The sequence below is a fragment of the Chlorocebus sabaeus genome, chromosome 2 (genome assembly GCF_047675955.1).
Source record: "Chlorocebus sabaeus isolate Y175 chromosome 2, mChlSab1.0.hap1, whole genome shotgun sequence".
Lineage (NCBI taxonomy): Eukaryota > Metazoa > Chordata > Mammalia > Primates > Cercopithecidae > Chlorocebus > Chlorocebus sabaeus.
The window spans coordinates 64,857,689-64,871,971 of NC_132905.1; the positions used below are offsets into that span (position 1 = coordinate 64,857,689).

General features: G+C 51.5%; 1 protein-coding gene and 1 long non-coding RNA gene across 4 annotated transcripts in view; one reads left to right on the forward strand and one right to left on the reverse strand.

The window, feature by feature from the left end:
• The window catches only part of SYNDIG1 (synapse differentiation inducing 1), a 195,665-nt gene extending 193,916 nt beyond the window's left edge, over positions 1 to 1,749 (reverse strand). Inside the window, exon 1 of one of the 3 annotated variants that reach the window (XM_073009105.1) lies at positions 1,617 to 1,742. The gene's annotated coding sequence lies outside the window, so the exon portion shown is untranslated. Of the gene's footprint in view, positions 1 to 1,136; positions 1,498 to 1,616 lie in introns of those variants that run through there. The other 2 variants (XM_073009111.1, XM_073009114.1) reach the window with 2 other exon arrangements.
• A 128-nt stretch (positions 1,750 to 1,877) lies between these two features.
• Positions 1,878 to 4,074, forward strand: LOC103215590 (uncharacterized). The gene is made up of 3 exons (XR_490210.3): positions 1,878 to 2,098; positions 2,849 to 2,934; positions 3,023 to 4,074. It is a non-coding gene; the product is annotated as an uncharacterized lncRNA (long non-coding RNA).
• The last annotated feature ends 10,209 nt before the right edge of the window (positions 4,075 to 14,283 follow it).

Below are 14,283 nucleotides of genomic sequence, written 5' to 3' on the forward strand. Positions count from 1 at the left end.
CATCTAAAAATTCGACTTCAGTTTCTTCCTTTCCGCGCCAGAACGGACATCAGACTGCCCACCGCCCGCCTCCTGGCAGCTCCTTTTCACTTCGGCTGCTGCCAGGACTTTGAGACCCAGACCCCTCTTTGAAGACCACTTCCGATCCCCGACGCGGCGGCCCCTGAGGTCGCAGCCTGGCACTGAAAAGTTGGCCGGCTCTAGGGGCTGTTATGAGGCTGCTTACCCCACAGGCGCAGGTCTACGCAGCACACACACCACCTCCTTCTTTGGACTCAGACCAAACACGCTGGGCTGTAGGAGGGGAACGGACAGATACACAGACGCGCGCGAGCACGCCCCACCAACTGATTCCAACCAGAAAACGGAGCCACTGTGTAATGCCCAGCCCTCCCCTCCACGACACCCCTGATCAGCCAAGCCTTCGGCCGGTGTCCGCTGCACTAAACACCAGGACATGGCCAGGGAAGTCGCAGGCATCGGTCCGAGCCAGGAGCGCCGCGGCGCCAGCGCATCTGATGTCGCAGGAGGACTGTGCGCACCTGAAGTCGGGGTGCCAAGCGCCCAAACCTCTGCGAGCAAGGAAACCCCCAAGGGAAAACAGGACTACCAGAAGAATCCTTGCTCTCGTCTTTCAGAGATGCCAAACGGCCCCTCTGGCCGCCTCCTCAAAGCTCGGCTGCCAGAGCCACTCTACTAGGGTCTTGCAAAAAGCGCAAAGGGACCAAAGCCCCTTCCCTAAGAAAAGTGCCCAACTCATCTAGTGAGCCATTCCTTCCTCCCCACTGCCCAGAGAGCGCACACGAAGAGGCAGAAATCACGACTAGGAAAAAGCGAGATTCAAACTGGAACCAAAAGAGCGTATGTGCTCGCTCCCATCTTGGCGCCGGGGCTGTGGCTCCCAGGGCTGCAGGCTGTCGCGGCTGCCAGGGGCCAGACAGCTTTCGAAGGCAGGTCTTGCCCTGGCTAGAGGAAAGAGGCTCCCGGAGTCCCTGCTTCCGCCCCGGTCGCCCGTCGGGATTCCCCATCCCAAGCGCGCTTGCACCTTGCCTGCCGCTCCGCTCGGAGGATTAGTCTGTTTCCCTTCCTACTCCCAAACAGACCTAGGTCCCCAGCTCCGCGGCCGCCTGGCTCACCAGCCCCGGCTGGTCTCCTTCGGGTCACTCCGAGGGGTAGCGCGAACCCGCAGAGCCTTGGCCCGCCGCGCGCCCCCATGGCCCTGCTGGGCAGCCTGGCTCCACTACGCTCCCAGTTCTCGGTCTCAGCAGCTCCCATCCTCTTCGCACAGCAGCCCCTTCGCGTCTCCCGGGGTGGTAAGGCACCAAGGTGCAGCCCGGGACAGCACCGACCCTTTCCTCAGCATCTTCTCCGCCGGCTCAGCTCTTCCTCCCGCCCGCCGACCCTCTGTCTCCTAAGTCTCGTCCCGGCGACCACCCGGACTTACCGCGGGCGCCACGCCGCCGCCGGGTCTGCGCGCTCCGAGGCGGAGCCAGGACTAGGACACCCGCCAGCGCCTGGCAGCCTCCCGCTCCCGCCGCCAGCTCGCTGCCCCCGCCGCGACCCCGCCCACTGCGGGCCCCTCCGCCCGCCCCCGCGGCCTGGAGGTCGGGACTTACCTCCCGGACAAGGTGACCCGGCAAGTGCGCCCAAGCGGCCGCCCGCGAGTCTATCCAGCGAGCGAGCATGCGGGGCGGTGCGGCGCCCGCCTCTGCTCCTCCGCTCCCAGGCTCTCTCCTCCTCTGCCCTCACTTCCGCGCCGCTCCGCTCCCCCCGCCGCTCCCCCCGCCGCTCCCCGCCCTGCGCTAGCCGCCAGCGCCCCCGGCTGCCCCGAGCGCCGGGCGCGGGGCAGCGGCTGCAGCCCGAGCGGCGGGGAGTCGGGAGCTGCGGCGCCGGGGCGGAGCCCAGTCCTCTCGGGAGAGGAAAGGGTGCTGGGAGACTATCGTCGCACGCGCCTGGCCGGCAGGCTGGGCTAGGGGCGCCCTGGGGCGAGCCGCTCAGCTTAGCTTGCGGAGCCTGGCAACGCGCGTGCTAGAGGCGGCGGGCGCGGGCTCCGGGGGAGGAGGGCAGCGAAGAGGAGGAAGGCGCAGCCCGCGCGAAGGTGGCCACCAACTTTGCCCCAGACCAGGGAGGCCCTAGCGGGGGATCCCGTCCAGAGGGTGGCCCGGGGCCGGTGTCTGACAATGTGAGGGCCACAGAGACTGGGGGCGGGGGATAACTGCGGGGGACTAGGAGGACAGGAATTTGCTGCCCGACTAGAGGAAGGGATGGCTCCCCTCGGTCCTAAAGGCCTACCCAGGCTCCGGTTCGGTTTTGAGGTTCAAAATGACCCAATTTATGGGTTCGGCGAATGTTCAAGTCCTGACCAGCTAAGCCATGGAGGAGCAAGCGGGCGCGGAGTTCAGACTCCAGAGACCCCCTCAGCCCTGAGCTAGCCTGCTGTTGGCCCATGGCGGGCCCGCCCCAGTTGGAATTGGAAGGAAACTAGGGCGGTGGTAAGCCAGTCTGCGTTCTAGGAGGGGAGGAGGTGGTGTTTGCAGTCTGGATTTCATAGCGAATCAACTATGAAAAAAAGATTTACCAGAAAGGGGGTCAAAAGTTATTTAGAAAAGCATCTGTGCGCTCCCGTCTCAACACTAGGCAGAGGCCCCAGTCCTGCCACCGCAGTCTCCTCCTCTGGTGGTCAGAAAAGGTTAAGCTCCAGGGTTCCAGGGCTCCCAACCCTCCTGGAGCCCTCCCTCCTGCCTGGTAACCCACCATTGCGATGCGTCTTGCCCAGGTGTCCTGGTGGGCAGGGGCAGGAGTTAAAGGTGGTGCCGGGAACAAGAGGTCCTTCCTATGTTCCTTTCAGGGGACGTGGCTTCTGGGGAGCCTCCACAGCCCAAAGAGAATGCTGAAATGCAGAGTGCCAGAAGGAGGCATTTGAAGGAGGAGCAGGTGAGTGCAACCAGTACCATCACCTGAATTCCATCCCCATCTTCATGTCTGCAGCCCCGCGAGACATGCCTGATGTTTCTTCCCTTAGGTCCCCGGAGCTGCAAGGCTGTAGCCTGGAACACTCAGAAACGGGCACTGTTCATTTCTCCCATCTAGCAGAACTTCTCAACTTGGAAGAACATGCCACCACACCTTAGTAAAGCAGCTTACTGTTCCGGAGCCCTTTCCTGAATAAAGCAGTTTCCCATCTAAGCCATTAGGTTGAGCAGATACTGTTAGACCCATTTGAGGTGGAGCGTCATTGATCCCATTTATCAGATAAAGGAATTGAAGTTCTAAAAGGGTAATTACGATTCCGTAGTGACCCAATGTGCAGGAGTAGCCTCAAGCTCCGTTCCCTGCCTCTAAGTCACTGCTCTTTCACTTGCCCAGTCTCTGAATTGACTTTTGAGGCAGGTTTTGTTTTGACAAGAGAACACCTGCCTGGGCTGCAGCCAGGACTCGCCTTTGTCTCCTGGGTGCAGTTTGAATTTGAAAGTGGACTCTTCCTAATGTAGCAAGCAGGCACCTTGTTGAGTGCAGCCTAACCCGTGGGGCCCCAGGTCACCGCTGGCTGTGTTCCCTCCAAAAGTGAGGGTTGCAGAAAGTAAAGGAAGAAAATAATTTTGCAGTTGTATCCTGTATTGAGTTCTTCTGGACCCTTTATACCCTCGATTCTTTGAAAGTTTTCAGGCTTCAGAACTTTACACACAGGCTTTCCCAGCTGATGTGTTGAGCATGGATACTTTTTTTTTTTTTTTTTCCTGTTTTTACATTGTTTCTCTGTTTTCGAATGAACATGTAACTCCTCTTTCCCAGTTGCAGGGTGTGCTCCCTTGTTTTATACTTGCACATCTCTTTGCCTGGATACATCCCAAGTGCTGAACAAATACCTAGCAGCTGATGGTTACTGAAAACAAACCACATTGGATTGTGGTGTCAAGAAATTGATGTCTGTTGAAGAAAGACAGTAGTTTGAGAGAGAAAGGAAGAAAATTCATGAAATCAATGTAGTGGATTTAAAAATATACTATTTTTTTATTTGTCCCATGCTGCTCACTTAGCTGCAAGATCCCCAGCTGTCTGTTGTCTTTTCTTGACACTCCCCCCAACACACACACACACACACACACACACACACACACACACACACACACTCCTTAGTGTTTCTACAATTCAAATGGGCCTTACATTTCATTGCAAAAGAAACTCACAGGGCCGGGACGTGGATGTAAAGAGACGGATGTCACCCACTCCTGGCAGATGCAGCAGCTCAAAAGGGTTCCTGGTGGGAACCTCAGTGGCCCAGCACACGATGGGCAGTTTCTCTTACCTGTGATTCCCTTATTGTGGCTTGAAATATTATCTAGTATGCTGTGATATAGCATTAAAATAGAGACTTTCAAGAAAGTCAGTGAGGAGCTGTCACATATTAGGCAATGGGACACAGTAGAAATTGCCAAGTCTCTTGGAAATTGGGGGAACCTCAACAATGCTTATCTCAGAAGAGGTTACAGAACTTTCAGAGTTAAGAGAGGTCTGTGGACCACCTCCTGTGCTGGGAAGAACTGTCACTCAGGCACCGAGCAAGCTGCCACACCTTCCAGCCAACATTTTTTTTTTAACTCTCAACTTTTAAGTTCAGGGGTACATGTGCAGGATGCGCAGTTTTGTTACGTAGGTAAATGTGTTTTTTGAGACAGAGTGTTGCGCTGTGGCCCAGGCTGCAGTGCACTGACACAGTCGTGGCTCACTGCAGCCTCAACTTCCTGGACTCAAGTGATCCTTTCACCTCAGCCTCCTGAGTAGTTGGGACTACAGACAGCACCATGCCCCACAAATTTTTGTATTTTTTCTCTTTTTGTGTGGAGACATGGGTTTTGCCATGTTACCCAAGCTGGTTTCAGACTTCTCAAGTGTCTGAGAACTTGCCTCAGCCTCCCAAAGTAGAGGGTCAAGTGCATGTCTGGGTCTGCTCAGTTCCAGCATCAGCAGTGTTGCCCATGCATTCATTACAGCACTTTGGAAAGAAACAAGGAGGAGAGAAAGATACTATGTTTTAAGCAACTTCTATAGTGCTGGTGTAGCAGTTATCTGTTGCTGCTGAACAAACTACTCCAAAACTCAGTGGCTTAAAATGATAATCATTGATTTGCTCACAGTGCTGTGGGTTGATGATATGGGCTGAGCCATCTGGGATGGATTGCCTCTGCCTCACACAGCGCTGTCTGGCCTCACTCAGGCATCTGCGGTCAGCTGGCAGCCAAAGACCTTACATTTCTGGGAGTAGGCTGGCTATGGGCCATGTCTCTCCTTTTCCTGTAGGCTGGCTCAGAGTTCTTCACCCAGTGGTGACTTCGGGGTGCCCGATAGCAATGAGGGAAGGCAAGCCTCAATGTGCATTACTCTTCAGGGTGACGTCACATCATCTCATTGACCAAAGCAGATCAAGTGGCCCAGGCCAGATTCAGGAGTTGGGGAGATATCCTGTACTGTGGCTATAAAGTCACATTGGAAGTGGGCTTGCAGTGAGTGACAGGAAGAATCTGTGGCCTTTTTTTTCAATTACCATGTCTAGAATTGAGATAAGTTCTTTATAAATATAACCTCATTGAATCTTAAGCTCCATGGGGCCATTCGGAATGATCCCAGGAAGACGAAGAACCTAATTTTGAGAACAGAGTGGCTCTCCTGTCTTCACATTGCTTGTGAGAAGTGGGGTGGGGTCCCCAGTAGCCAACATTAATAGGGGTTGTCTTTCAGGCATCAGCTGAATGCTTCCCTGCGAGAGTAGAAGCTCACACCTCAGAGCCAGCCAAGCCTGGGCTAGAGGCAAGTGTCTGCTGCTCTCTCTCACACTCTATCCTGATTAACAGCACCTGGATTTCCTCACCTCTGAAATGAGCTTATTCTATGTGCTGCCTAGCATTGTAGGAGGCAAGGGCGGGCTCAGAGTGCTGGCAGCGCCTTCCTGAGTGGAGCTGGCTGGTCACCGTTCTTAAAGATGGTTGGCAAGACAAGAGCTGCTGGTGCTTTTTCTGAGAAGTTGAGAGAAATGGCAAAGTCTAGATCCTTGGCACAAAGCTGATGCTGGTGTGAAGATCCTCAGAACCTAAGGCCATGACTGATGTCTCTCCCTCAGCTGGGGACCTTCTTGTTTCAAGGGGGCAGAGGCTGAGTGCCGCAGACACTGTTGTGTCTGGATGAGATGCCCCAGATCTCAGTGGCTGATTCCATCTGGCTGCCCCTAGCTCCTGTGGACTCTGTTGCTCAATGGCTCACGCCAAAAATGTCTTGAGTATTATGCTTAGTCCTTGGACAGCTTTAGTTTCTCTTCTGAGAGTATGAAAATGTGGGCTCCTGAAGAGCCACCCAGGCCTATCTAGGAGGGTGGGCAGTGCAGCATGATATGGTGGAGAGGATGCCAGCCTCAGAGGCAGGCCAGGTGAGTTTAACTCCCTCACATCCGACCTTTACTTGCTTACATTCAACAAGCTCCTCATCTTCTTTTTTTTTTTGAGATGGAGTCTGGCTCTGTCGCTCAGGCTGGAGTGCAGTGACCGGATCTCAGCTCACTGCAAGCTCCGCCTCCTGGATTTATGCCATTCTCCTGCCTCAGCCTCCGGAGTAGCTGGGACTACAGGTGCCCGCCACCTCACCCAGCTAGTTTTTTTGTATTTTTTAGTAGAGACGGGGTTTCACCGTGATAGTCAGGATGGTCTCGATCTCCTGACCTCGTGATGAGCCCATCTCGGCCTCCCAAAGTGCTGGGACTACAGGCTTGAGCCACCGTGGCCGGCCGCTCCTCATCTTCTTGAAATGCCAGTTTCTCCATCTAGAAAGTGGGCACACTGGCATTGAGCATGGAAGGCGTGTCTGGGGCACTGACAGTTGTGGGCACACAGAAGAGGAACTGTGGTCGCCATGGGCATGTCCGGGGCACTGACAGCCGTGAGCACAAAGAAGAGGAACTGTGGTCGCCATGGGCATGTCCAGGGCACTGACAGCCATGAGCACACAGAAGAGGAACGGTGGTCGCCGTGGGCACAGCGCAGCACTGCACTTATCAGCAGACCCTTCTAAGACCCGTCTTCTTTCCTCAATATCCCATGGAAGCCAAAATAGCAGCTTTTACTACCTATTATCTGGTGTTCTTATGCCCATCCTTTGCTGGAATAGTTTCCCTCAGTCAAGTTCACAATTTCTCAAACCTTAATTGGATAAATTAGATAAGATTTGTCACACCTCAGTAAACCAGAGGTGCTAAAATACCCAGAAAGAATGTGACATTTGGCCTGTGTCTCCCTTCCCAAAACCAGGGCTGGAGAGCTCAGTCAGGACGTTTATTTGGAAAATAATCCCAGGAGAAAGGGGTAAGGGGCCAGTGGGTGGTCAGCAGGGTGGGAGGGGAGTCAGATGGCAGAGGAATCCCTGAGCTGGTCACCACTGCAGGCAGCAGTCACTCTCCATCCCTTTGGAAGGAAGAGAGTGTTTCTCAGAATCACCCAGTCAGGGGATGAAGAGGAGATGCACCTCCATCAGCCTCTGCCCTCCAGGGAGGAGGAGGCATCACCCGTATTGCTGAGTGGTACCTGAGTGTGTGAAGTGCGTTCCCTCTAGCAGAAAAGAGATGTCAAAATAGGATCCTGGGAAATCTTGCTGTGTCGTTTAAGATGTGGAATTCCTGCATCACCCAAGCCTACATTAGAGATCTAGATTTCAATTTGAGACTTTAGGTGTCCAGTTGATCTTTTTTCTAAATATGAGCCTGTGTGAAGCCTGGGCCATAAGGCTGCTTATAGCAGATAGTCGCACAGGTAGGTTTTGTTTATCCTGTCCAGTTGGGAGAGATCGTAAACCATCACCAGCGAGCAGCCCATTCACACACCAGACAGCCAGAAATCAGGTAAGACAGAACAAAGTTCAAGCCCCCCATGTACCCATAAGGACATGGTGGCTCTTTCTTTTGTTGTCCTGTATGGCTGGCCTGCAGTTGTTCTGCTGTCTCCTGACCTCTGTCTTCCACTTCTTGTTCTTAGATTGTCACTTGACCTGAACACACACTTGGCCTTACATTCTCCTGTGCATTTCCGGCTACCATGGGTAATGACCCAGCCTGTGCACACCAGAGCCTGCATCCTCATTGTGTCACCAACTTGGCTGTCCTCATGTCCCCCAGAAACCTGCCTCACCCCTGTCCTGCCTGAGCAGATGGTTTCTCTTTGAATTTTATCTAGTTAATAATTTCTATGATCCAATTAATTGTTCCATAATACATACCTATTATTATGACTGAATGTGGTATCAGAAGCTTCAGTATTTTTAAGAAAATTGTAGTTCAGCTGAAAGCTGGAAAACATGATTGTTCTCAGGACCATTAGAGATTAAACAAAGAAAAAAGAAGAAGAAAAAGCTTTACAAAGCTTTGCTACAGGATGACCTGTGAGGCCAGAATTTGTAGCATATGCTCAAAAACTCGAGCTTCCAAAAATGGACACAGACATTGACTTCAATCCAGGCACCAAGTGAACAGTGCAATGCACCTCCTCGCTAAGATAAAGGAAGACTGTATTTTTCTTGCTGTACAAGTGTAACTCTAACGTCAAGAAAAACTAAGAGGTTGGGATTCTTGAAAACATTGCTGGTGCAGCACTAAGCATTTAAACATGTCATTAATTATTAGCATGGTTGCTGGCACTTTCTAAAAGGCCTAAGAACTCGTTTTTGGCTCAAGAAAACATATTTCTTGCTGCGTTTGCTTTTTTTCTGTGAGCGAAAAAAAGTTCTTTTGCAAAAATAACCACTTCTGTAATTCTGCAGCGTGTAGAACCGAAGGGAGGAAACACAAAGGTAAGCAATTTCATTTTTGTGATTCTCGGTTTATCACTCATATTTTAAGAAAAGAATGCCTTTTAAACAAAGAAACTCACTCAGGCAAGTGCCTGAACCAAAGGCAGCTCTCTGCTGCACCCTGGCTTGTGTTCCCTGGGCAGTTGTCATGCAGATCAGCACCAGCCCACAAAGAGCCCTTACTCTGCTTCTGCACAACTGGCCGGGCAGCTGGTCCTTAGGGGCATTCCTTTGATGCAGTTTGCTTGCTATTAGGCACCCGGGTCCCACAAGGGTCTCCTGCCATAGCACGTATTAAGCATGTCCTCACAGAATCTATCCAATTTGGGGGTACAGGATACATTTGCCCTGGCCAGCAGCAGAAAGAAGAGCTCCTTCTGTTCAAGAGCCACCTGAAAATACAGAATTGATTGAAAGAGGACTCACCAGCTAAGATAGACCTTGCCGAATATACATAAAGCTTTTCTCACCCTCAGCCATGGTGAAAAAATAGCAAAACAAAGTGATTTAACCAAGAACAAAGAAGCTGTTGTATCCACAGTAGTAGAGTCACACTGCTTGGGGAGGCCCAGTCCCCAGGTGTATTCTTTCCTTGCCTGTGTGTTTGTCAATTGGCTCAGTGAGTGTTGGTTGGTGTCTGCTACTGGACAGGTACAAAGCAGCTGTTGGGGGCACAGGAGCAGGTGAGCCTGGCAGGTATGGCCCTGCCCAAAAGGACAAGTAAACAGCAGTGACTGTGCAGAGCGATGACTGCTCCAAAGGGGCGAGGAAGGGGTCCTGGGGGAGCAGAGTGGGAGGGGGGCCCATGAAGACAGGGAGTAATCAAGAGAGCTGAGACCTGGACGAGGAGCAGGGGCTGCCTGTGTGTGGGTGCTTGTAACCCTGGGGGTGGGGGAAGGCAGTGCTCCTGGGGCAGTTTTGCTCTTTCTGGTTTTTGAGTTTGAAGAAGCATGGAGCACGAGTGTAGGATGCGTAAGATAAGACCGGAAAGGTGGGTAGTGGTCTCATCACTAAAGGCCTCATACCAGGTTTTAGGGGATTGGGCCTCATCCTGGGCTGTGAGCAACCTGTGAATAGAGTGATAGAATCGGATTGGATTGGTGTAGGTAAGCTGTGAGTGATCTTCCCCAGACAGCAGAGAATGCTGATGAACCTTGATTCTTCACGTCACTTTGAAATAGTCACACTGATGTTTCTCACACTCTTTGCAATGCGTTTTCCTTAGACAAACATCTGAAGGCATGTGCCATGACTCCCTGTTAGGGTGGCCCTTTGAATTCCCATTTCCTATCCACCTCTCCTGGCTGCACGGCCAAACCACCCTGGAAGGAAGGTCCATTGACTACATCCTACTTCCTGGGAACATGGCAGCGGGCCTGCCCCCGTCTCTGTGGACCGCACCCTCTCCTGTCTGGAGCTTTGTTATTTTTTTACCTTTTGTGCTTCACTTACTGGACTGGAGGCCTTTCCAGGGTATGTGTTGCACAAGTGTGTGTCCCAGTGTACAGGTGCATGTATAAGTATGAAGGCGGGTGTGGGGGGAGTATCTTCATCTGTCTCCAGACTCCCAGCAGCATCACCCTGAGCACGGCTGCTCCGGGTAAGAGCTAAAGAGCTTCGGAGAGCTGAACATGGCACCACATAAATGTTTCAGGATATTTGCACTGCAACAGTGCTTATTTCTTACAATTCATATATATTTTGTGGCTTTTTCCCTTTCTATACAAATATATTTGGTAATTAATAATTTGCATTACCTCTAATAATAATATACTTTGTCCCGTCAAGAAACTCTGTTTAGGCTCCCTAAAAGCAAACAAATAGAAAAATACACTCCTAAAAAACAGTACACATTTATTTCTCATAATTCTGGAGGCTGGGAAGTCCATGCTCAGCATGCTGATAGACAAGGACCCTCCTCCTGGTGGAGGGCGGCTGCCGTGTCACTGCACTCACTCGGAGCCAGAAGAGGTCAATCTCTTCCTCATCTTACAAGCACACTAACGTCATCATGGACGCCCATCCTTATGACCTCCTCTAGCCCTAAGGACCTCCCACAGGCCCCAACTCCTAATACCATCACTTTGGGGTTTAGGGCTACAGCGTATACATTTTGAGGGGAGACACAGACATTCTGTTCATAACATAACGTAAACAAATAACAACTGCTAGCCATGCGCCGTGGCACACACTTGTAGTCCCAGCTACTCAGGACGCTGAAGTGGGAGAATCTCTTGAGCCCAAGAGTTCAAGTCCAGCCTGGACTACATAGCAAGATCTCATCTCCAAAAAAAAAAAAAAAAAAAAAAAAAAAAAAAAAAAAAAAAAAAACACCAAAAAAAACAAACAAAAAAAACCCCCAATTGCTGCACTGAAAATTTTATTTATTTTTGTAGAGAAGTCTTGCTATGCTGCCCAGACTGGTCTCAAAATCCTGGCCTCAAGCAATCCTCTTACTTCAGTCTCTCAAAATGCTGGAATTATAGTTATGAGCCACCGTGCCCAGCCTGAAAACAGAATTTTCAACAGCAACATGTCTTTTTTCCTGCAAACCACCTAACTGTCCCCTAGTTATCAAGGCAAAGGCAGAGTCCAGAGAAGTAAACAAGGCGCCCGCAACTTCGTGGGGGTGGCTCCTTGAGGCCTACCTCTGCCTTACCTGCCTCTCGGGAGGCACATTGGTGGAGAGAGTTGCAGGGACAGGGCTTTGAGCCTGCACCTGCAGTGGTCTCCCAGCACATAATGTGCAGCCCACAAGGGTGGGTGCAGAGTTCAGGGCCTCATCCTGCAGGGACAAAGCTGCAGAGCCACTCTGCAGGTGGGCAGGCTCCCTGGCTCACTGACCTCCCCACCTTAGCCTCACTTTACTAAGCCGGCAGCCCTTTGTGCTTAGACAGTGGGTTCTGATCTGTTTCCCTCTGGAATTTCCACTGATTACTTCTGCCTCAGTTCTTTCTCCTTTCAGCCTCTCCAGATCAACTGGACCCACTTCCCTCCTGCAGAGTCAAAGGAAATGTGAAAAGGGAAAAGTCAGGACATGCCCAGCAGCTTGAGCGCTCTGAGGTGACAGGGCAGGCTGAACCTCCCAGATGAGTGGTCTGGAAGTTTAAAGGAGCAATACCGGCAATCCTTTTTTGCTGAAGAAGAAAGGACGTCACATCTTCCCTTTATTCTAGCCCACTGGGGAGTTGACACCCATGGGCAGTTACTGACACAGAAATAGCCTGTTAAAACCAGAGCAGTGAAATAAGAAGGATCCAATTTCTACTGTAATTGTAAAAGAAGGTTCTGCTGGAGATCCCTTGGCAGCCTTCACTTTCCTCCTAGATCAGGACAGGACCGGGATGGTGGCAAGACGGCAGCATGGGGACCAGGAGTGAGGGTGTGGCCAGGCTGCGGCTCCCTTTGGCTGCAAGGTCTGCGGTGGAGCGACCCTGGGTGGATCCCTTCCCTCTTGGGCCCCAGGCATGGCATCATTGCAAAGATTAAAAGAATCAACATAGGTAAGAATTGTGGCACAGCCAAGGTTTTCAGTGTGTGCCCATTTGCTGTTGATGGTGAGGAAGAGGCCCTCGGCTAACTGTGGAATGAATAGGGGAGTGTCTGACATTTGGGATCCACCTGAGGTCATCACGGAGCCACCTGTGATCTGGACTCAGCACTGACCAGAGGCTCCTTCACATAAATTCTCTTCTACTCCTAAGGAGATGCCTCTTCCACAGGTACGATGACCCCTTTTGCAGATGAGGCCGCAAGGCTCCTGGAGTGGTGCTGGTGTTCCAGAGAGGCACTAGCTCACACTCACAGATGGGGGCTCACTCTGGAGCACAGTGTGAAACTTGATGTTGCCCCTAATTCCTTTGGCATTGACTTCCCCAGCTGCTATCTAGCCCTCTGCTTCCCCTTCCTTGGTCTTTGGACTTCACATCATTCTCCTGTGTCAGACACAGCGTCTCCCAACAACAGTCTGGAGCATGATCCTCACTGTCCTGCTTTGGACAGCCTCCCCTCTCAGTTGAGAATAGGACCTTGTTTAGTATAAGCAGGAGGAGGAGCAGCACTCAGGGCTCACCACGACCTTTGGAACCCAGAGCCAGGCACCCAAAGTCACATTTGGAAACTGGAAGAAATACTTCCTGCATCTAGGCCCCCTGATTCCCTGTTTTCTTCCTGTCCACAGCCTGTCCCTCATCCACTGACCTTGGAGGGCTCCATCTGTGGGCGGTGCATAAGAGTGAACAGATGACAATTCCCCGGCAGGCATCTCGCAGGCTTGGATCCAGTGAGCTGATCAGATGGATGGGGATGTGCACAGCCTGCTTTGCGCTTTTCCTTCTCTGCTCCTGGGGCAGTGCCCGGGTTGTGTAAATCAGGGATCCATTGTCAGATTCTGCGGGAAGGAACCCCATCCCTTCTGAAATTTCCATACCTCTTCTGTACGCTCCTTTGTCACTCCTATCAAAGAAAGATTCATTCATTTTTTACAAAAAGGAAAGAAAGAAATATCAGAGCAGGGAGAAGGATAAAGCACCTTGACATCTAGGCTAGTGGAGCAGGAACTTGAGCTTGCAAGGAAGGAGACAGGAGATAGAAACTGCTTTTGCTCCAGATTCAGTGAGTCACAGCTTGATCTGTTTCTCAGTTATTTTGTATTTGCAAAATGGAGATTCTAATTTCTAGATTTTACCTAACATGGAAGGACATGGGGAGAATGAATGAGCTTGTGTTTCTGCAGAGTACGTGTGCTAGAAGGTTCTGTGTCAATAACTGGAAGAAACAGAAATAATATGAGCTGGATATGTGGGACACATTGGGTGTCCCTTGATGGTTCTATGTTGACTCACATTCTGCTTGAGCAGAGGAGTGTTTTGAATCCTTTGAAGCAGCAGTGAATGCCACCTTTCCACCAGGCTTGGGCATACATTTCACATGTGGAGACCCATTCTAGTTAACACTTCATTATTTTGTTCCCAGCTCTGTAGCAAGAGCTCTGAGTGTGTCTGCACCCATTGATCACAGCCTAGTGAGGCAGAGACAGTATCACTGCCGTTGTTCACATGAGGGATGGATTCTTTAAGAGGTTCCATACTTCCTAGGAGTCAGTATGGAGCTTCTGGGCTGGAGAGGGCCCTCCCTGCAGCATTCTGATGCTAGGTTCAGGCTTCTAAGGGTTGACCTGCCTCAACTCTCCCAACATAGGGTCAAGGGCAGTGTTGAAGATCTGCTCATCCTGGTCTTCTCATCCTCATTTTCATGTACTTTATTAACTTCTGCTTCCAAACCCTCCCACATAAGAGACACGCAGGAAATGTTCCTGGCTATCGTGCTTTATCTGTTCAGAGCAAATTACTTCAGAGGGACCCTGTGTAATCCTGCAAAACAGATGCTGGGCACGTGGACCATGTACCCTTCCTTACAGTCTTCTGGGGCTTCCCTTCCTTGTCAGGCTGGGGTTTCCTT